Source organism: Perognathus longimembris, chromosome 1 (assembly GCF_023159225.1).
Source record: "Perognathus longimembris pacificus isolate PPM17 chromosome 1, ASM2315922v1, whole genome shotgun sequence".
Taxonomy (NCBI): domain Eukaryota; kingdom Metazoa; phylum Chordata; class Mammalia; order Rodentia; family Heteromyidae; genus Perognathus; species Perognathus longimembris.
The window spans coordinates 63,080,660-63,103,660 of NC_063161.1; the positions used below are offsets into that span (position 1 = coordinate 63,080,660).

General features: G+C 39.6%; 1 non-coding gene across 1 annotated transcript; it reads right to left on the reverse strand.

Annotated features, from left to right (window-relative positions):
* Positions 1-20,249: 20,249 nt before the first annotated feature.
* Positions 20,250-20,379, reverse strand: LOC125341515. The gene has a single exon (XR_007208997.1). It is a non-coding gene; the product is annotated as a small nucleolar RNA SNORA24 (small nucleolar RNA).
* Positions 20,380-23,001: the final 2,622 nt, after the last annotated feature.

A 23,001-nucleotide genomic window follows, 5' to 3' on the forward strand; every position in this document is an offset into this window, starting at 1 on the left:
TAAGATTCTTTTTTGATTTTTGTGCTAAGATTAGGCCTTGAACTCAGGATGCTGCCCCTTAAACTTTTTTTTTTGGCCAGTCCTGGGCCTTGGCTCAGGGCCTGAGCACTGTCCCTGGCTTCTTCCCGCTCAAGGCTAGCACTCTGCCACTTGAGCCACAGCACCGCTTCTGGCCGTTTTCTGTATATGTGGTGCTGGGGAATCGAACCTAGGGCCTCATGTATCCGAGGTAGGCACTCTTGCCACTAGGCTATATCCCCAGCCCCCCCTTAACTTTTTTGTTCTAAGCTGGTGCTCTGCCAAAGGAGCCACAACTCCACTTCCAGCATTTTGGTACTTAATTGGGAAGTAAGAGTCTTAGGGGCTTTCCTGCCCTGACTGTCTTTGAATTGTGATCCTTAAGTCTTAGCCTCCTAAGCATCTACGATTACAAGCAGGAGCCACCTATTTAGGATTCTTGAGCAAGGTCTTGAAAAGATTGCCTAAAAACCTTGTGTACAGGTTGATGGTCCCTGACAGATACCTAGTTTTTTTTTAATTACCCACTACTGATTAACATGTAAGCTTTGCATGACAACTTACAGAAGAAACCAAGGTTAGTTACAGAAATAAATCTACTAACAAGCTATTTTTTTAAATATATTTTTTATTATCAAACTGAATTACAGAGAGGTTACAGTTTCATACATTAGGCCTTGGATACATTTCTTGTACTGTTTGTTACCTCTTCCCTCATTCCCCTCCCCCTTACCCTCCCCCCATGAGTTGTTCAGTTCAGTTACACCAAACAGTTTTGCAAGTATTGCTTTTGTAGTTGTTTGTCTTTTTTTACCCTGTGTCTCTCGATTTTGGTATTCGCTTTCAATTTCCTAGTTCTAATACCAGTATACCCGGTTTCCAATATACTCAGATAAGATACAGAGAAAGTGTAGGTACAACCACAGGAAGGTGATACAAGAAGATCATCAATAATAGAACTGTAGCCTCTAACAAGCTATCTTAAGATGGACATTGTCACAAAGGAAAGAAAGGGGAACTGTTGGGTCAGTGTGCCGTATGGTGCTACTTGTTCCCATAATTCCTTGGGCTCCTGCTCAGTGGCTGCTTCTTCCTTAATGCTGCAAGTTCCCCATAATGCCCTGGGTACTTGCTCAACCAATGGAAAGAGCCAGGATGGTGTAAGGACAAGCAATCAATCAATCAGCAGGAAGCCCAGGTAGGAGGTATGAGAGGGACTAAGAATCTCCCTGGGGAGGACTCTATTGAACTCTTCTGTGCCTCTCAGGACAGAGACTTGCTACTTGCTTTTCAGTTTTCCTTTTCCTTTCAAATGAACTTACTCTGTTTACCTTAAAAACTTGCCTGCCTTTTCACTCTTTAATGAGTAGAGAAAATGAATCCATTCCCCTAGACATCATCAATCACAGATTGACCAGCTGGGTACAATGCAAAGAGATCTTTATTTGTGAAAACAGAGGCAGAAGAAGAGGGGAGGTAAAAAGAACATAAGCTGATACCTCTGATTTAAAAGATACAGGGAAGGGGACAAAAAGAAGGAGCCTCTGAAAATGATTCCTCCACCCGCACCGCAAGAACCTGTAGAAGGAGACAGACAAACTGACTGCCACTTTGACTTGAGTCTGGCCAGTGGTGTTTGGCCTCCAGAACTCTGAAGGTCACAATTGGCTGTTGTTTGAAGCTTCCTGGATTGCGGCAATCTGATAAAGAAGATAATACAATAAGACAATAACAAAACTTTAGCATTCCCAGGATGGCCCATATTACCACTCAACCCTGTGTTGACTCTGATCACGTGACTATTGAGATGTATTTGCAGCAATTTTTTCTAATACACTCAGTATAAAGCAGCCTCATGATCATCATGTTCATAATAATTTCACAATTTTTGCTCTCAATATTGCTAGCAATCTGAAAAAATCCAAATACCATCTTTCCTATTATAATTATCCAACTAGTATCAAATTTATCACCAAGGAATTGCCCCTGGTCTGCAATTAAAATTATAAAAGAATTATCAGCTTATTTTATTCACAATCAAATATAACCAGTTAGCAGTTGCTGATACTTCATGCCTGTAATCCTAGTTACTAAGGAGGCTGAGATCTTAGGATAGTGGTTGGAAGCCAGTCCAGGAGAAAAATCCATGAGGCTCTTGCCTCCAATTAACCAGCAAAAAGCCAGAAGTGGAGCTGTGGCTCAAGTGTTAACTCTACAATTTGAGAGTGTGATACTCTGAGGTAAAACCCTAGTACTGACACTACACACACACATCCTCTCATATATATATATATATATACATATATATATGAATATACATATTCATATATGGATATGTATCTCCTCATAAGTATATTCTGGTTTTTAAGATAATAGTAATTCTGCTCTTCTAAATACACAACAAATAAAAAAGCGAAATTATACTATTCGTGATAACTCATATAATGTGTGTATGTGTCCATCCTGGAGCTTGAACTTGGGGCCTACCTGTCCCAGAGTTTTTTGCTCAAGGGTGATGCTCTACTACTTGAACCACAAAGCCACCTCAAGCCTTTTTGGTGATTAATTGGAGATAAGAGGCTCATGGAACACATAACATGATGCTAAGTGAAATGAACTCCATGTTATAGAAACAACTGTTATATCACTGTTGTAATTACTTTCAACATACCATGTGAAACCATATCTTCTATTGTTGATGATCCTCTTGTATCCCCTTCCTGTGGTTGTACTTGCACTATCACTGTATCTTATCTGAGTACATTGGAAACAGTATATAGTGGTATTAGAACTAGGAAAGTGAAAGGGATTAGCAAAATCGAGAGAGACAGGAAAAAAAGACAAATGACTACAAAAGCAATACTTGTAAAACTGTTTGGTATAAACTAACTGAACAACTCATGAGAGGAGAGGAAAGGGGGAGGGGAGAGGGGGGAAATGAGGGAGGAGGTAAAAAACAGTACAAGAAACGTATCCAATGCCTAATGTATGAAACTGTTACCTCTCTGTACAACAGTTTGACAATAAAAAAAAAGAGGGTCTTGGATTTTCCTGCCCTGGCTGGGTTTGAACAACAATCCTCAGATCTCAGCTAGGATTACAAGTCTGAGCCACCAGTGCAGTGGCTTCTCCTAGTCTCCCTTTGCCCACCATCACTGTCCTCTATTATTCAACAGCTATCAGTAAGTTTTATTTTTTTATTCTTCACTCACAGATGTGAAGCATTTAGAGGGTGAACAATGTAGATCTGTTTTAAGAATAAAATGGGAAAATACTTTCCAACTCAGTCACAGTAACCAACACAGAAAAGCCACTAATTCAGCTGCTTCAAATACCTGTGTATTCTTTTAATTGTAAATTCAATTTCTTTTACACATAAAAATGCAACAAAGCTTCCTTAAGTAGAGGACAAATATGAATTACTAATTGCTTCAGAATTTAGAAAGAATATTGTGAAATTTGGCTAATGATGAAGTTTTACTTGACTCTGCCAAGTGTAGCTCAGTTTTCTCTGGTTCAGACCAGTTACATAAAAGTAAAATTAATTAATTTCAATTCTATCCTAGACTGATAACTGTCTTTTAACACAGAATAGAGGTTCTACTTCCTGTCTTTCATTGTAAATCAGTATATTCCTATTGCTAAGGTTTTCTTTTTGTTGCTGTTGTTGTTTTTATTTTTGCCAGTACTGGGCTTGAACTTGGCCTGAGCACTGTTGCTGGCTTCTTTTTTGCTCAAGGCTAGCACTCTTCCACTTGAACCACAGCACCACTTCTGGGTTTTCCTATATATGTGGTGCTGAGGAACCACACCCAGGGCTTCATGTATACAAGGCAAGCACTCTACCACTAGGCCATATTCCCAGCCCCATATACTATGTTTTTTTTTTAAAAAAAGGGGACTTCTGGGAAGATGGCAGAGGAGCAGCAGAGCCCTAGCTGAGCTCCCTCCAACATCGCAGTATTACCACTCCAGAGAAACTTTTACTCCTAGAAAGACAGCCCAAGTAAGTTATAATAGTACAGGGATTCTGGCCAGGAAAGAAAAATCGACTTTTCTGGCCTGAAAACACAGATTTGAGCTCTGGGTGGCAAACTGCCACCACGCCAGTGCCAGCACCGGCACAGTGCTCCACACTCCTTGTACGTAAAGCACACAGCAGCAACCACTGAGAAATTCTCCAGATGGCAACAGACATGCACGGATCGCAGGCTGAGCACGGATGGGCCGAAATCACAGAGAAAGCATGAGTACCCCACGAAAGACGTTCTCACTCCCGCCCACAGAGCAGCTTCTGGGAGGTAGCCCTTCCTCCACCGCCAGAGCAAAGCGCCATTTTTGACACTGGCATAGTGTCAGACCAGACTGGAACTAAATCGGGCCTGGAGAAAGCGAGGACAAAGGACCCATCTTTGAAAAGGGCAAGAGGGACCTACCAGTGAGAGCCAGCTCCGTCCAGGAGAACAACCCCTGCCCAGGTGGGAGGCTGTCCCAGGCCTGGGTTTACACACTCAAGTGAACTCAACCAGAGGTGCCCTGCCCTGCCCACTGGACTTTTTAAATTAAAACCGAAAGCTGCGAGCAGCTACCAGTGCCTCGAAACAACCAGACAGGAGAACAAACAGTTCCCGGGACAGATAAACGGTCCCATCACAGAGGAAGCCCAATTCCCAGCCTGAAACGGAGCTGAATTCCATAGCCAGATCCTTCCAGGAGGCTGCCACACCCAGGAGGGAGGAACCTCCCCCAGGCAAGCAACTCTCAGCCAGGTAAACAAGGCCAGAGGTGCCCCGCCCTGCTGAGTCCACAGCCTATTCAAAGCCAGGCATGAAAGGCAGTGGCCCCACAGCAGACTGGAGGAGCCATGGTTCCCAAAACTGTTCACGTCCCCCAACTACAATGGACACCCAAGGCCTACCTGCAAGCTGTGTGAACCACAGAGCCCCAGGATTTCACTAACAGGGGAGGAGGGTCAGAACAGATTCACCCCCTGCAAACTGAAAGCAAGTCAAACCAACCAAGCAGCAAAATAGACTGCAGACCACCGCAAGGAAACCAGAGACTGTAGAAAGCCCACCCAAACAAGGAAGACTCCATTTTTTTTGTCAAAACATTTTTTTTTTGCCAGTCCTGGGCCTTGGACTCAGGGCCTGAGCACTGTTCTTGGCTTCTTATTGCTCAAGGCTAGCATTCTGCCACTTGAGCCAAAGCGCCACTTCTGGCCATTTTCCATATATGTGGTGCTGGGGAATTGAACCCAGGGCTTCATGTATACGAAGCAAGTACTTTTGCCACTAGGCCATATTCCCAGCCACTCAAAATATTTTGTAAACGTTTTTGTGTTTTGTTTTTATTTTTGAAATGTCACTGTTCTTTTTGTTTTCCATTTTTACCTGTTTGTTTTATCAAGTTTTTTTTTGGGGGGGTTGTTCATTGTTCTGTTGTTTTCTCTTTTTTTAAAAATAACTTTTCTCTGTTTTGTATATTTGTCTTCCAGTATTTTTTCTTTATTTCTCTCTTCACATTCTCTTTCTTTAAAAATGTACTTTCCTATGAATAACACCTCCACTCTTTTCTGCTCAAACTCCATTGTCTTATCATTTTAACCTTGTTCTTTCTACTGATTCTACTCTTCTCCATGTCACTGAAACTAAACGAAATCATCACCCCCCCCCCATACATTTTACTCTATTGGATTTACTACCTCTAACTTACCATCCTGACTTACTTCCAGGACGTCCAGATTCCATTGACCCCTGGTATTGGATAGAAGGTATCCCTGCTCAATCAGAGTGAATCAAAGGGTTTCAAAGACAAAGCCACCCAGCCAAAAAGTACTTAATATAAGAACAAAAATTGATCACAGGGTTATAACAGTAAATAAGTAATTACTGAATACAGGGCTCAGGATTGGTTGTTATATCAAAATTGTATTCTTTAGGAACACCAAATCTAACTTTATATACAGGTACACAAGATATCTGTATATAATTGTGAACTTCTAAGATTTACACAACAGTGCTTGGTAAGGTTTGCTTTGGGTCTTAAATGGTGCTCACAAGTGCTTGTAGATTAGCATTCCCAATCCAAATGGGCAGGAGAAACACAAGAAAGATGGCAAACAATGGAGTCTCATCTCCCACTCCAAACAAGCAGGAAGCAGAGCAGTCAATCAAAGACGTAGAAGAGAACCCACAAAATGCTCTACAAAGTCTACTGATAAACATGATGAATGAAAAGTTTGAATCTCTTCAGTCAACTATTCTAGAGTGTGAGGAGGCAAAGCAAAAATTAATGGGGAATTTCATGACCTCCACAAATAGAAAGATAATTGAACTTCAAGAGTAAAATGAAAAGATAGTTACCCAGCTAAAAGATTTGAGAGAAAGAACTCAAAACCAAATTAATGAAGTAAAGAAGTTCATGCAGGACCTAGGAGATAATTATACCAAGGACATGGAAATCATCAGGAAAGTCTAGTCAGAAGGAAAAGAGATTTGAAATCAAGTAGCTATCCTACAATCCCGACTAACTGAAGCCGAGGATTGAATCTCAGGAGCTGAAGATTCCCTAGAATCTATGGAGAAAGATCAAAAATCAATACAAAAACAATCCAATCGACAAAACACTCCATGACACAATCAGGAAGCCCAATTTAAGGCAAATAGGTATTGAGGAAAACCTGGAGAAGGAAGTTTAATGGAATAGGCAACCTATTTAACAGAATACTTCCCAAATATACAGAAGGATAGACCTATACAGATACAAGAAGCATTAGAACCCCAAACTGACCACACCAGAATAAGATATCCCACTGGCACATTGTGATCAAAACAGGGTCAGTAGAGTCTGAGGAAAGAATCCTTAAAGCTGTTAGGGAGAAGAAAACAATCACATAAAAAAAAGCAATCAGAATTACCCCAGACTTCTCAGCAGAGACCATGAAAGCAAGGAGAGCCTGGAATGAGGTATGCCAAATCCTAAAGAAAAATAACTACCAACCAAGAATACTGTACCCAGCTATACTCTCATTCATAGCCAAAGGTCAAATAAAAGTCTTCCACAGTAAGGAAAAACTGAAACAATATATCTCCACAAAACAAGCTTTACAGAAAATTGTCAAAGAGGTACTACACAGGAAATATAATCAATATCACAATACAGACAGAGAAATTAACCCTAAATAGAAAACCAGAATATTAGATCAAGAAATGGGAAGACACAGCTTTTAACAAGATAGATATAATGAAAGGAACAAACGATCATTTCTCAATCCCAACTCTCAACATTAATGGACTTAATTCACCAATCAAATGACATAGGCTCATAAGTTGGATCAAAAATCAAGATCCATCTTTCTGCTGCCTCCAAGAGACACATCTATCCAGCAAAATAAACATCTTCTAAAAATGAAAGGATGGAATCAAATCTATCAAGCACATGGACCCCATAAGCAGGCTGTCATGGCAATCCTAGTATCAGATAAAATTGACTTCAAATTTAAAAAGGTAAGAAGAGACAAAGAAGGTTACTACATTCTAAAAAAGAGATCTCTCCTACAGGAGGATATAACCATCCTAAATATCTACACACCAAATACAGGAGCACCCAACTTCATCAAACAAACACTACTGACTCTAAAAACACTCATAGACCCAAACATATTGATAGTTGGGGACTTTAACACTCCACTATCACCTCTGGACAGATCAACACGCCAAAAACTGAATAAAGAAACCATAGAACTAAACAACTGCATAGACCAACTAGACTTAACAGACATCTACAGAGTATTCCATCCAGCAACAACTGAATACACATTCTTTTCAGCAGCACATGGAACATTCTCCAAAATAGATGACATCTTAGGCCACAAAGAAAATCTGTACAAATTCATAAGTATTGAAATGATTCCCTGTATTCTCTAAGACCGCATTGGAATAAAATTAGAGCTCAACTCAAACACCCACCACAGAAAATTCTATAATACATGGAGACTAAACAACACACTGCTGAACCATCAGTGGGTCATTGAAGAAATTAGAACAGAAATTCAAATGTTTATGGAATTCAACCAAGATGGGTACACAAAGAACCAGCTCCTTTGGGACACAGCAAAGGCAGTACTCAGAGGGAAATTTATATCTCTGAGTGCCTACATCAACAAACTGAAGAAACAGCAACTCAACAACTTAAGGAAGCACCTTAATCTCCTCGAAAGAAAACAACAAGCCAAACCCCAGGTCAATAGATGGAAGCAAATAATTAAAATCAAATCAGAATTAAATGAATTAGAGACACAAAAAAAAACTATCGAAAGAATCAACAAAACAAAGAGTTCTTTGAAAAAAATTAACAAGATAGACAGACCCCTAGCAAACCTGGGACTATTTTGCAAACCTTTACACCAACAAATTAGAGAACCTGGAAGAAATGGATGATTTCCTAGAAAAAAATTGATATCTCCAAACTCAGCCATGAAGATTTAAACCTTCTGAACCAGACCGGCATCCAGCATTGAAATAGAAACGGCAATAAGTGATCTCCCATCAAGAAAAGCCCAGGTCCAGACAGATTCACAGCAGAATTCTACAAGGCCTTCAAAACAGAACTCACACCAATATTTCTCAAACTCTTCAATGAAATTGAAAGAGAAAGTTCACTACCAGACACATTCTATGAAGCCAGTATAACCCTCATCCCAAAACCAGGCAGGGACACATCACGGGAATAGAACTACAGATCGATTTCCCTGATGAACAGTGATACAAAAATTCTCAACAAAATTCTGGCCAATCAACTTCAACAGGTCATCAAAAAAATTATACACCAAGATCAAAGTGGATTCATCCCACGGATGCAAAGTTGGTTCAAAATACGCAAGTCAATTAATGTAATCCACCACATCAACTGGAGCAAGCTAAAGAACCACATGGTTATATCTCTAGATGCAGAAAAGTCATTCGATAAAATCCAAGATCCATTTATGCTAAAAGCCCTGGAAACACTGGGATTCCAGGGAACACTCCTGAATATAATAAAAGCAGTCTATGACAAACCAACAGCAAGCATAATTCTAAATGGTGAAAAACTAAAGCCATTCCCTCTAAAATCAGGAGCAAGACAGGGATGTCCGCTCTCTCCCCTGCTCTTCAACATAGTACTAGAATTCCTAGCTAGAGAAATTAGGCAAGAAGCAAATATAAAGGGGATCTAATTAGGAAAAGTTGAAGTTAAACTTTCTCTCTTCACAGATGACATGATCCTATACCTAAAGAACCCCATTGACTCTACTCCTAAGCTACTAGAGCTGATCCAAAACTTTGGCAAAGTTGCAGGATATAAAATAAACCCTCAAAAATCAATGGCCTTTCTATATGCTAATGACTCATACGCCAAGGCTGAAATCAGGAAAGCAACTCATTTTGCAATAGCCTAAAAAAACATAAAATACCTAGGAATAACCTTAACCAAAGAAGTGAAAGACCTCTATGATGAGAACTTTAAAAACATGAAAAATGAAATTAAGGCAGAACTAAGGAAATGGAAAAACCTCCCATGCTCCTGGATTGGGAGGATTAATATAATCAAAATGGCAATATTGCCAAAGGCTATCTACAAATTCAGTGCAATATCCATTAATATCCCAACACCATTTTTTTTAATGAAATAGAGGAAGCAATCCAGAAATTTATATGGAACAATAAAAGTCCCAAAATAACAAAAACAATTCCAAGCAGAAAGAACAGTGCTGGAGGAATTACAATACCCAACTTCAAGCTGTACTACAAAGCTATAGTAATAAAAACAGCTTGGTATTGGCACCAGAACAGGCCTGAAGACCAATGGAACAGAACTGAAGACCCAGAAATGAACCCACAGAACTATGCCTTCTTAATTTTTCATAAAGGAGCTATAAAAATAGGACGGAAGAAAGACAGCCTCTTTAACAAATGGTGCTGGTGAAACTGGTTCAACACATGCAACAAACTGAAACTAGATCCTTATATATCACCCTGCACCAAAATCAATTCCAAATGGATCAAAGACCTCGAAATTAAACCAGATACCCTGAAAACACTAAAGGAAGGAGTAAGAGGAACACTTGGGGTCCTTGGCACAGGACGGAACTTCCTTAACAAAGACCCAGAAATAGGACAAATCAAAGAAAGGATGAACAAACGGGACTGCATCAAACTGCAGAGCTCCTGCATGGCAAAGGACATAGCTCACAAGATAAACAGAAAGCCCACAGATTGGGAAATGATCTTTACCGGCCATGCAATGGACAGGGGCTTCATTCTAAAATATATGCAGAACTAAAAAAATTACATTCCTCCAATACAAAACCACAAAGAACCAATAGCCCCCTCATCAAGTGGGCTAAAGACTTAAAAAGAGACTTCTCTGATGAGGAAATGAGAATGGCCAAGAGACATATGAAAAAGTGCTCTACATCACTGGCCATAAAAGAAATGCAAATCAAAACAGCATTGACATTCCATCTTACCCCAGTAAGAATGTCCTCTATCAAGAAAACTAACAATGACAAATGTTGGAGAGGATGTGGCCAAAAGGGAACCCTACTTCATTGTTGGTGGGAATGTAAACTGGTTCAGCCACTCCGGAAAACAGTATGGAGATTCCTCAGAAGGCTAAGCATAGAGCTCCCTTATGACCCTGCAGCCCCTCTTTTGGGCATTTACCCAAAAGACCACAAACAAGAACACACTAAAGCCACCAGCACAACAATGTTCATAGCAGCACAATTTGTCATAGCTAGAATTTGGAACCCACCCAGATGCCCCTCAGTAGACAAATGGATCAGGAAAACGTGGTACATATACACAATGGAATTTTATGCCTCTATCAGAAAGAATGGCATTGCCCCATTTGTAAGGAAATGGAAGGACTTGGAAAAAATTATACTAAGTGAAGTGAGCCAGACCCAAAGAAACATGGACACTTTGGTCTCCCTCATAGGGAATAATTAGCACAGGTTTATGCTAGTCACAGCAGAGGATCACAAGTGCCCAATAGCTATACCCTTATGAACACAAAAGATGATGCTAAGTGAAATGAACTCCATGTTATGGAAATGACTGTTATATCACTGTTGTAATTACTTCAACTTGCAATGTGAAACCATAGCTTCCATTATTGATGATCCTCTTGTATCCCCTTCCTGTGGTTGTACCTGTACTATCTCTGTATCTTATCTGAGTGCATTGGAAACCGTGTATACAGGTATTAGAACTAGGAAACTGAAAGAGAATAACAAAATCAAGAGACACAGGGTAAAAAAGACAAATGATTTCAAAAGCAATACTTGCAAAACTGTTTAGTGTAAATCTATTGAACAACTCATGGGGGAAAGGGAAAGGGGAGGAGGAGGGGGAATGAGGGAGGAGGTAACAAATAGTACAAGAAATGTATCCAATGCCTAACGTATGAAACTGTAACCACTCTGTATATCAGTTCGACAATAAAAATTTAAAAAAATGGAAATTGTATCTAAAATGCCTAGATTTGGAAGAGGAGGTGTATTTCAATGGTAGAGTGCCAGCTTTGAATCAAAAAGCTAAGGAACAGCCCAAGGCTCTCAGTTTAAGCCCCAGTACCAGCACAAAGAAAAAAAATTTCTTAAGGCATCCTGGAAATGATTGCTCTATTTCATTAAGAGAAAAAAGTGGACCCTGGGATTTTCTTCATACTATTTTTGTATGATGGATTTCTAGACCTCACTTTACTTTGAAACGTCTGGATAAAAGGTACACCAGCCAGATGCTGGTAGCTCAAGTTTGCAATTCTAGCCATCCAGTAGGCCAAGATCTGGGAATGGTGGTCTGAAGCCAGCCCAAGTAGTAAATTCCAGAAGACTCTCATCTCCAGTTAGTCACCAAAAAGCTGTTAGTGGAGCTGTGACTCAAGTAGTAGAGTGCTAATTTTAATCAAAAGGAACTCTAGAACAGCTCCTAGGCACTGAGTTCAAGACTCAGGACTGGCCTATGTGCACAAATACACACACACACACACACACACACGTGCACACACTACAACACTAAGGAAATCTAAAGCTCACCATAATAACTTTGTGGGGTTTTTTTGTTTGTTTGTTTTGCCAGTCCTGGGTCTTGGGACTCAGGGCCTAAGCACTGTCCCTGGCTTCTTTTTGCTCAAGGCTAGCACTCTACCACTTGAGCCACAGTTCCTCTTCTGGCCATTTTCTGTATATGTGGTGCTGGGGAATTGAACCCAGGGCTTCATGTATAAGAGGCAAGCACTCTTGCCACTAGGCCATATCCCCAGCCACCATAATAACTTTGAATTCAATCATTCAAGATTAATAGTTAAGATAGCTCAGGATTAGTAATAAAAATAATTTAAATTTTCCATTTAGTGAATATAGACTTGTGTAAAAAAGACAAAACTCTCATATGAGCCATTTTTATTTAAGAAATGACTAGGATAAGTAAATAATAAAATACCTAGTGAGGTGTTTTTTTTCCTATCTCAGGAGGCTGAGGTCTGAGGGCTAGGGTCTGAAAGCCATCTTAGGAAAGTCCGTAAGATTCTTATTTCCAATTAACCATCAAAAAAGCTCAAAAGGTAACTATGGCTCATGTGGTAGAGTGCTAATCTTGAGCAAAAGAAGCTATGGGACAGTGCCTAGGCCCTGAGTTTAAGCCCCAGGACTGGTATACACACACACACACACACACACACACACACACACACACACATACACACACACACCACCTTAAAAAACATTAAATTAGAGGTATAAGCTACAGGCATCTGATAAAGAAAAGAAACTTAACTGAATATCAAATTTGTCTTAGCTAAGATCACAACTCATATCAGCAAAGAAATAAATAACAGCCAGATGCCACTGGCTCATACCTGTAATCTTAGCTACTTAGGATTTGAGGAGATTTGAGGACTGCATTTCAAAGCCATACTAGACAGGAAAGTTCCTGAGACTCTTATCTCAAATTAACCACTAAGAGAGGTAGAAATGGAGTTGTGACTCAAGTGGTGGTGCACGAGTCTTGAACAAAAAACGTTAAAGGACAGTGCCCATTCCATGAGTTTAACCCCAGAATAGGCAAAGACAAAAGAAAAGAAAGGAAGAGAAAAGACAGATAGGAAGGAAGGAAGAGAGAGAGGGAGGGAGAGAGGGAAGGAGGAAGGGAAGGGAGAAAGAGAAAGAGGAAGGGAGAGAGGGAGGGAGGGAAGGAAGGAAGGAAGAGAGAAAGAAGGAAAAAAGAAAGAAAGGAAGAAAGAAAGGAAGAAAGAAAGAAAGAAAGAAAGAAAGAAAGAAAGAAAGAAAGAAAGAAAGAAAGAAAGAAAGGAAGGAAGGAAGGAAGGAAGGAAGGAAGGAAGGAAGGAAGGAAGGAAAGAAGTGACTAGTACTAGTACTTTATTCTATTTGCAGAAAATAGTTGGGTGGAAAAGGAAAAATGTAGAGAAAACAGTATGGGTTTTTCTTCGCATATGCAAATAAAGATGTTAAAATATGTTTTCAAAGTATCATTGTACTGGGATTAAGATGGAATTAGATTGCAAATTAAATTTCAATGTAAATTACAATGTAATTGTACAGACAAACCCCACACAGAACACTCTAGAAGCAAAACAGAAGTGAAATGTACAGGGACAGCCATGTGTGCCAAGGCACACACATTAGCATTAACTGGGAAAACAGTGTCATGAGAAGGTGTCAAATGTCATTTTGAGGTGAACTCAGAACCACACAACCTAATCAGCACATGATACATTGATACTATGTAACTTCTGTACTGATGAATTTGGTAATACAGATTCCTTCCCCTATCCAGAGTAAAATAAATTTCATTCTAGCTAATCCAAAAGACCAATGTTTATCACCAGCAGCACCCTCCACTCCCTGCCCCAAGAGAAAAACAGCATGACTGTGGTCAGCACACTTAGTAAACATTTGCAATTACCCCCAAATAGGCAATAAAGCAGTGCTAAAAATAGTGGTACTATAGTGATAACATGGCAGTGTTCATACAAGTTTTAAAGTACTTTTTCCTTTGTAAACAGCCAGTCCATTTCTAGGACATCATTAAATATGCACCCAATATTTAGTTATAAAATAATTATCATACTGTTATTTGCTGTAGGAAAAAAAGGAAGTAAACTGAGTGATCAAAAATAATGGTTGTTTATATCAGTTTAAATATGACCATGAGCTTCATGATCAGTCATTCCTATAGGAAAATATTGGAAAGTTTTCTGATATATTAAATATATATATATATATATGTTTGTGGTTTGTTGGGCCTGAACTCCCTGAGCTTTTTCACTCAAAGCTAGTGCTCTACCACTTTTATCCATAGCTCCACTTCCAGTTTTCTGGTGATTAATTGGAGTTAAGATTATCATGAACTTTCTTGCCTAGGTTGGCCTTGAACCACAATCCTTTGATCTTAGCCTCCTGAGTAGCTAGGATTACAGGCATGAGCCACCAGCACCCATCTCTATACACATTTTATCCAGTAGTTTTACATATGTGTAATACATCTATCTACACACACACACACACACACACACACACACACACACACACAGTAGATCTATCTACATTCATCCATCTATCTATTGATCTATTCCATCTATCTATTGATCTATTTATTTATCTATCTGTAAAAAGCTTTCTGTATCTTCTGAAAGGAAAAATGGAGGGTAAATAGTTTTGAAATACAGAGTAATTGTGCATGAAGACAACATAAGGATTCTCAATGAAAGCTGTTGGTCAATTTGACCCTGTAGGATGTGTGTTAGGTTTTTAAAGTAGGTAGCCAGTAAAGGAGAATGCCACATGGTATTCAGGCAGGAGAGAAAATTTTATTACCGAACTGTTGGCCTGTGGCTGAGATGATGCATGGCCATAGAGAAGGGAAAGAAGGGGCGACCCCCACCCAGCCCTGCCTTATCTAGGGCAGGGGCAGGGGGTGTGGCCAGGTGAATTAGGATGTGACCTTAGGGAAAGGGGAGGTAACTGCCTCCAGGTCTGCTGGTTACCCAGGTAACTGGGTGGAGACTTAATGAGGTGGGGGCATCTACATGGAGCCTTCCATGGACGGACCTTATAATGTGGAAAGCAAACGTGATTCAGTTGATGGTGGAGTGGCAGCTGAGCAAGTAAATCAAGCAAGCACAGAGCCCTGCGTTTAAATCCCAGTACCAGAAAACAAAATAAACAAATGTATGACCAAACTGCTGAGTAATATTAACTTAGAGACCAATTACGTTTTTAATTGTTAATCTCAAAGAAGCCACTAACCCTAATATTACCAGTAGAACGAGGTAAATCACACATAAATGAAAGAGAAACTTGGATGTTGATAAAATAAAGAAGAAAAATTAAAAGAGGATCAAAGTAGAAACATTTTCTTTAGTTACTCCTTGACAAAGCTTTCACTACTTTCTAATGAAGAAAAAATAGCCACTAATACTAGATCCCATGCACTAATTATATAGTTTGTTATATATAATTATACTCAAGTTAACTGTACAACAATTTGATTTAGTTACCATTAAATTTTTCCTTTACTGTTTTCATAAAGTCCACAATTATAAACCCTTCCTTGTTAAGTTTTAGCTAGATAACTAAGTGAAATAAAATTAACAACTCAGCAAAGAAGATTGTGCCGTCCAGATTGAGGTAAGCAGTGTTCCATATACAATATTATCCTATGAAGAAAGTCAACTCATATTTTATATACCTCAGAAGGAATATTCCCAAGTGCATTGTCAACTAAAAAAAATCCTTGAATATCAGAAAACTGCCTTATCCCAGAGGCTTCTAAATTCTACCTTCTGTATGTGTATGTGTGTGTGTGTGTGTGTGTGTGTGTGTGTGTGCCCACACGCACACGTGTGGGCGTGCGTGTGCACGCATGCTCTCTCTACCACTTGAGTCACAGCTCCACTTCTGGAATTTGGGTGTTAATTGGCGATAAGAGTGTCATGGACATTCCTTCCTGAGCTGACTTTGAACCGTGATCCTCAGACCTCAGCCTCCCGAGTAGCTAGGGTAAAAGGCATGAGCTATTGATACAGGCTTAGAACTTTCTACTCTCTTTACTAAATGGCAGGAGTAACGAATAGACAAGGAAGCATATTTGCCAACAAACTGAATGTTGCTACTTGAACATTGCTAATGTGTATAAGGGAACACATAGTCCTTTTAATTAAAGAATAATTACCTGAGAACTGCAGAAAATATAGCCATGAACCATATGAGCACTCTTTGTCTTGGTCCATTTTGTGTGTATTTTTAACAGGATTTCACAAATAGATTAGTTTATAAAGAAAAGGTATATTTCTCATGCTTTATAGGGCTGGGAAGTGCAATGGAAAGATACCAGTAAGTGGAGGGCCTTCCTGCTACCTTGTCTGTTAGTGAAAGGTAAGATGGAAGTCATAGCACCAATAAGCTCAAGGGGTACCGATCCATTCATGAGTATGAACCTTTATGAAAGAATACCACCTGCTTGGCACAGGACTCTCATTCTTCTCTGAGAGGAAATGTCCAACAATAAAGCAGGTTGAGGTCAGTTTCCAGCCCTGTTAAAGCTCCCCTTCTATGCTAGTACCAGTGGATCATACCTGTCATCCCAGCTACTCAGGAGGCTGAGATCTAAGGATCACAGTTTGAAGCCAACCTGGGCAGTAAGTCCATGAGACTCTTAGCTTCAATTAACCAGCAAAAACATGGAAGTGAATTTGTGGCTCAAGTGGTAGAGTGGTATAGCCTTGAGCGAAGAAGTCAACTAAGAATACCAAGGAACTGAATAAAAGCCCCATTACCAGCACACACTCACACACACACACACACACACACACACACACACACACACACACACACACGAATAAAAACCCATCCTTAGCCAGGCACTGGTGGTTCCCCTAAAATTCTAGATACTCAGGAGACTGGGATCTGAGGATTGCAGTTGGAAGCTAGCCAGGTCAGAAAGTCCATGAGACCCTTTTCTCCAATAAACTACCAAAAACGTCAGAAGTAGAGCTGTGGCTTAAGTAGTAGAACTCTAGTCTTCAGCAAAAGAAGCTCATGAACAGTGCCCAGGCCCTGAGTTCAAGCCTCAGGACCGGCACAAAAACAAATAAAAACAACAATAACAAAACCCCTGTCCTTCTTCTACATTGTATACACATGTGGTCATATCACATGTCATATGAAATCTCCTTTGTATCTGTAATTAAAATTAAACATAATAAACTTTTAAAAAATCCTTCTTGGATAGCATGTTTTAGTTTATCTTAGATAATTCCCTACGAAAGCTGCAATGATTGATCAATGAGTCCCTGCTAAGTTGTAATAATTGCGAACAAGGCTGGCTCAGGTGGCTCAGGCTTGTAATCCTCAGCTCAGGAGGCTAAGATCTGAGGGTCACAGTTCAAAGCTGGGCCAAGCAGAAATGTCTGTGAGACTCTATCTCCAATTAAGCACTCCCAAAACCCAAAAGTAGAGCTTTGGTTCAAGTGGTAGAGTGTTAGCCTTGAGCTCACAGACAATGCCTAGTCCTTGAGTTCAAGCCCCAGAACTGGAACTGGAAAATTGCTAATGAATGATATCTCTTGTAACTATGTTGTCTTCTAAAATATGAGATTACTTAATCATAAGAAACTAAATTATAAAGTTTTATTTCCTCTTGCATGAACAGTCTTCAAAACATATTTTAGCTTTGGAGAAAACATATTAATGTATTTTTTTCTCCCTCCCTCCCTCACCCTCCCTCTTTTCTTTCTTTCTTCCAGTCCTGGGGCTTGAACTCAGGACTTGAGCTCTGTCCCTGAGCTTATTTTGCTCAAGGCTATCACTCTACCACTTGAGAGCCATAATGCCACTTCCAGCCTTTTCTGTTTATGTGGTACTGAAGAATTGAAACCAGGTCTTCATGCATGCTAGGCAAGCACTCTGCCACTAAGCCACATTCCCAGCCCAGTATATTTTCTTACAATAGACAAATCTATAAACCCCCTTACCATCCATGAAAATATATCATTAGAAGTGGGAAAAATTTTTTCTAGGTTTTTTGAGAATTTTTTTCACCCAATAAATGGTCAGCTTACCCAAATGATGTAGAAAGGTCAGAAAAGAAAAAGGGTATAGACCTGGAAAGTCTTATGGTTTCCTGAATTTGTAATAACTAGAATATATCTAGGATATTCTTAGGAGAGGATCACAAGGGCTCAATAGTTATGTGTATGTGACCATATAAAATGATGCTTATCAAAATGAACTCCAAGAAGTGGAAACAAGAGGGTTTTTGTGTGTGTGTGTACAGATTGCACTTATTTTTTTCTTTCATATTTTTCCCTTTGGTTTGTTTCCTGTTGTCACTGCTTTTGATTCCTGTACTTTTTGTCTTATATATTAGTCTTATCTGATTGGCGGGAGGGGAAACAAAGACACACTGGGACAAAGGATGAGCCAATGTAACAGATACTCACTAGACACTATGTTAGAGTGGGAAGGATTAGAATAAAATGAGGAAGGGATATCACTGTTTTAAAAAATATATACTCATTACATTACTTATGTAACTGTAACCCTGCTGTATATCACCTTTACAATAAAAATTGAAAAATAACTTTAAAAAATCACAGCAAAAAGTATCCTTTCAAATGTCCATTTTCATTTACTAGATCATATTGTAAGCTAATTAACAACAAATGGATCTTTCTCTACAGAGAAATATTTTACTCTCTTGCTACACTTGTTACAGTTTATCCTGTGAAATTAACTTTACTGCCAAATTGAAATCCAGAATGACAAGAGGAATTTTAACCAGTCCAGTGATCAGAACATAAATAGGCTAAGTAAGGTGGATCAACAGGCCTCTGGTTCTATTGTTAATCTTTTCAATAGGTATTTCCTTCCCTAGTTTCCCATGATCCATGTAAATGGAAATGTTTTCCCAAGATATACAAGAGTTCCAACTTCCTAGAGAGGATTACTTAGAGGATTAAATAAAGAGTGTAAATATATAAAAGCAAGTGAGTAAGAAATTCAAAAAAATATGGGATTTTTTCCCTGTTAATATTTTTTTAACTCTTTTTATATTCTGAGTATCAATAGTTGGTGAGGATTTTATCCCATTCAATAGGTGCTGTTTTTTTTAATGAAAGAAATGGTTTTATTGTTAAAGTTCATAGACTCTGTAATCCATGTAGAGTAGAATGATAATTTTCATTTTTGTGAAGGTTAAAATGTGAAAAATAGGGCTGGGAATATGGCGTAGTGTTAAACTGTTCACCTCATATACATGAAGCCCTGGGTTTGATTCCTCAGCACCACATATATAGAAAAAGCCGGAAGTGGCGCTGTGGCTCAAGTGGCAGAGTGCTAGCCTTGAGCCAAAAGAAGCCAGGGACAATGCTTAGGCCCTGAGTTCAAGCACCAGGACTGGCAACAAAAACAAACCAAAAAATGTGAAAAATATGTAGTAAGCTAAACTGAATAAAAATTAAAAATAAAAAAAAACAACCCGATATTGTGAAGGTGGTTGGCCAGCCAGGCCTCAGGGTGTTCTGACAATGATTAGATTGTTTTCCCCCTACTGAATAGGAGTTAACTTGGTGGAGCTAGAATTTAGGTTGTAGCCCCTGCTATTTTCAGCAAAGGATAAGATGAGCTTTCTGGGGATGCCGCATTCGGCCTGAAGACCTTGTGAAGGGAGTGGGCCTACATTGGGAAAATTGCTTACTTCTGAACTCAGAAATTTATAGATATGGTGAGTTTAGGTTTTATTGCACCATAGCCATGAAGATAGAGGCTGAAAATCACGTACACTTTATCAGCTTGAAGTTCCAAAGGTCAGACATTCATGTGAATGTCTTTGGAGTGTTAGGGTAGATTCTATTTCCGAGTTCACACAGGCTGTTGGCAGAACTCTGTCCAGTGCCAAAGCAGAGCTAAGGTCTCTGTTCCTTTGCTGAGGTTACTGCCTGCAGCTCTCCTCTCATGCTCGGCTGGGTTGGACCCACCAGCAGCAGGTCAAAGTTTGTGTGCTTCACATCTCTGGCTTCCCCTTTCCACCTTCCTCTCCTGCCTCCACAGCCAGAGGAAGGTGTTTGGTTTTTAAAGTGATCAAATTCCACCCACCTGGATGATCCAATAGGTGCTCTCTTGCCTCTGGTTATTGTTTCTTTTCTTTCTTTCTTTTTTTAATGATGCATATTCCTTGTGCAAGTCAGAATCTGATACCAATAAAATGGTGACAGCTTTGCCAATCAGCAAGAATCATGCTCTTCCATGGCTAGGAAGGGAGACTGACATGGCTGACAGGTTACTGTTTCTTTACTTTTCTCTTTTTTTTATGTAGAAAATTTTAATTTGATGCCATCTCATTCATCAATTCATCTGCTCTTAATTTCTGCATGACTGGAATCTTATTAACAAAATAAATTCCTGAGTCTGTAGCTTCAGAATTTCCCCTAGGCTCCCTCCTAGAAGAATGTTAGACATATTTGCATTGATTCTTCTTTAAATGCTTGTAGAAACCACCAGTAAAATGTTGAGATGCTGGGCTTCCCTGTGATGGGAATACATTGGTAATCAATTCAATCTCTTCACTTGTTACTGATTGCACGTCCTGCTTCATCATGATTTGGTCTTGTTTGGAGCCCTAATTTATACCTCCTGGACAGAATTTGTGAGCACTTGAGAAGTGTGTCTGTCTTGTTGTGGCTGGATGGAATGCTCTTTATATATTTATTGGTCCACGGCTAGCACTCTGCCACTTGAGCCACAGCGCCCCTTCTGGCCGTTTTTTTTTCTGCATATGTGGTGCTGGGGAATCGAACCTAGGGCCTCATGTATCCGAGGCAGGCACTCTTGCCACTAGGCTATATCCCCAGCCCTGAAATGAGTTTCTTAATAAGCATCTTACAGTGGGATCGTATTACAATGAAAGAAGGAGGCATTCTTTCTGGTGGTTACAGACTAACTAGCACTACCAAGCCCTTTGCTGTTTCGCTTCAAGCAGGCTAGCAGCATGTCTGGACCAGAGTTTGAGTTGGCATAAAGAGGTCTCACTCCTGGGACCACAAGGATCTGCTTAGAGCCCAAGTATGGAGAGGCTGTCCACTGAGTAAGTCTGGAACTTGTAGTGGCTGGAGGCTCACAGCTTCAAGCTGAGGTCAGCCTGGAACCTATGTGCATGGTTACTGGCTTGGATGCTGGATCTTTGAAGACCAGCCTGGTGCTAGGTGGTTCTAGAGGCTATATCCACAGAGGAACCTCTGGGTTCTGGGCATGTGGGAGAGCCATGAAATCTGGGGCCAGGGGATCCAGTGTGGCACCAACTTATATTGGGGTTTCCCTGAATAACCCTGGAGGCTGTTCTTGTGGTGCCAGCACAACTGGTACATATGTTAGTGCCAGCTGTCCCTGGATTAGGCCCTGTATTGTCTATGCTCACCTTCCCCCTGCAGTGCAGAATCTCTCAGCATTGCATTTGTGGAGGAGAGGTAATGTGAGTAATAAGAAATTGCCCTTCCCGCGCTCAATATATCTTATCTCAGTCTATGCTTATAACCAGTTGCTGTAACCACTACCTTGTTATTCCTTGGCTTTTGAAAATGTATTTTCATGCATGGATAATTGCTTTAATTCATATTTGTGCAAAAAGATGGGCATTGGAAAGTTCTTTGAATAACTTTCTGATGCTCTTCTCTCTAAGCTCCTTGCAAGTATTTCTTAGCAAGTGTATTAGGAATCTGTCATGAAGTATAGATAGTAAATACTTAGTGTGTTAGTTTAACAATAGAAGAATGGTGTGTGTGTGTGTGTGTGTGTGTGTGTGTGTGTGTGTGTGTGTGTCCTAGAGCTTGAATTCAAGGCACTGTCCCCTGGGCTTTTTTACTCTACCACTTGAGCCACAGCTCCACTTCTGGATTTTTGGTGGTTAATTGGAGATAAGAGTCTTGCAAACTTTCCTGACTAAGATAGTTTCAAACTGTGAAGAATGGTATTTTTTTATCACCAAAATAAATATTTCACTCTACTCTAGATAATTGAAATCAGCCTTCTGGTTTCTATTTCTCATCATTATGTTTTTAAAGGAACATGAATGAAACATAGTCCTTGCTGGGAGAGAATTTAGACTTGTTACGGGAAAGGAGCCATGTAAATAGGAATGAACCAGAAGGGATTAGATAACCAAAGAGAAAGCATGAAGCAAAACTGCAAGAACAGTTCTTACATGTTTTAAACTCTGTCAGTTAGGAGTGAATTTACTGTTTGTTATTTCAAGGTAACACTTGGGCTATGAAGGTAGCTCCTATCTCAACATTAGGAAGGATAACAGGTTTCATATTATTAAAGGCATGCATCCATAGGAACACAGAATAAAATATGCTTGCAGTATTGAGGAAGAGATTAATCTTGTCCAGCCTCAGGGAATGGTGGTAGGTCATATGCTTTGAGTGATTCTGGAGCTGCTTCCTGGGTTCGGTTCTCAGCTATCCTCATTAAAACTATGAGTTAAGAAAGTTCCTTGATATATATTCGTATGTCAATTTCCTCATCTGGATGCTATATGTAACTATATAGATCACCAATCTTCAAAGCACAGCTATGAAATACAAAAACTTGGAAACCCATAATAAAGAACCCTTACGTGCTTGTTAGGTTTGAATTAAACTTGTATGGCCACTACAACAGCTCAGAACTGATGTGGGTTGTTTATAGCCAAGTTTTGTTAAATAGGATAAATATCATTAGTTTTACAAAAATAGTAGTGGTTCCTGACACTCTTTTGGGAATGCTACATATTTACAATACCCTCCCCCACACACATATAAAATCTTTCTACAACCTGAAAGTCTCTTAACTTTATGATTGTACTTGGAACATCAGATTTCAGGAAGATTATTATGTAATAATGGTATGTATTATTTACTGGATTGAATGTAATAATTAAT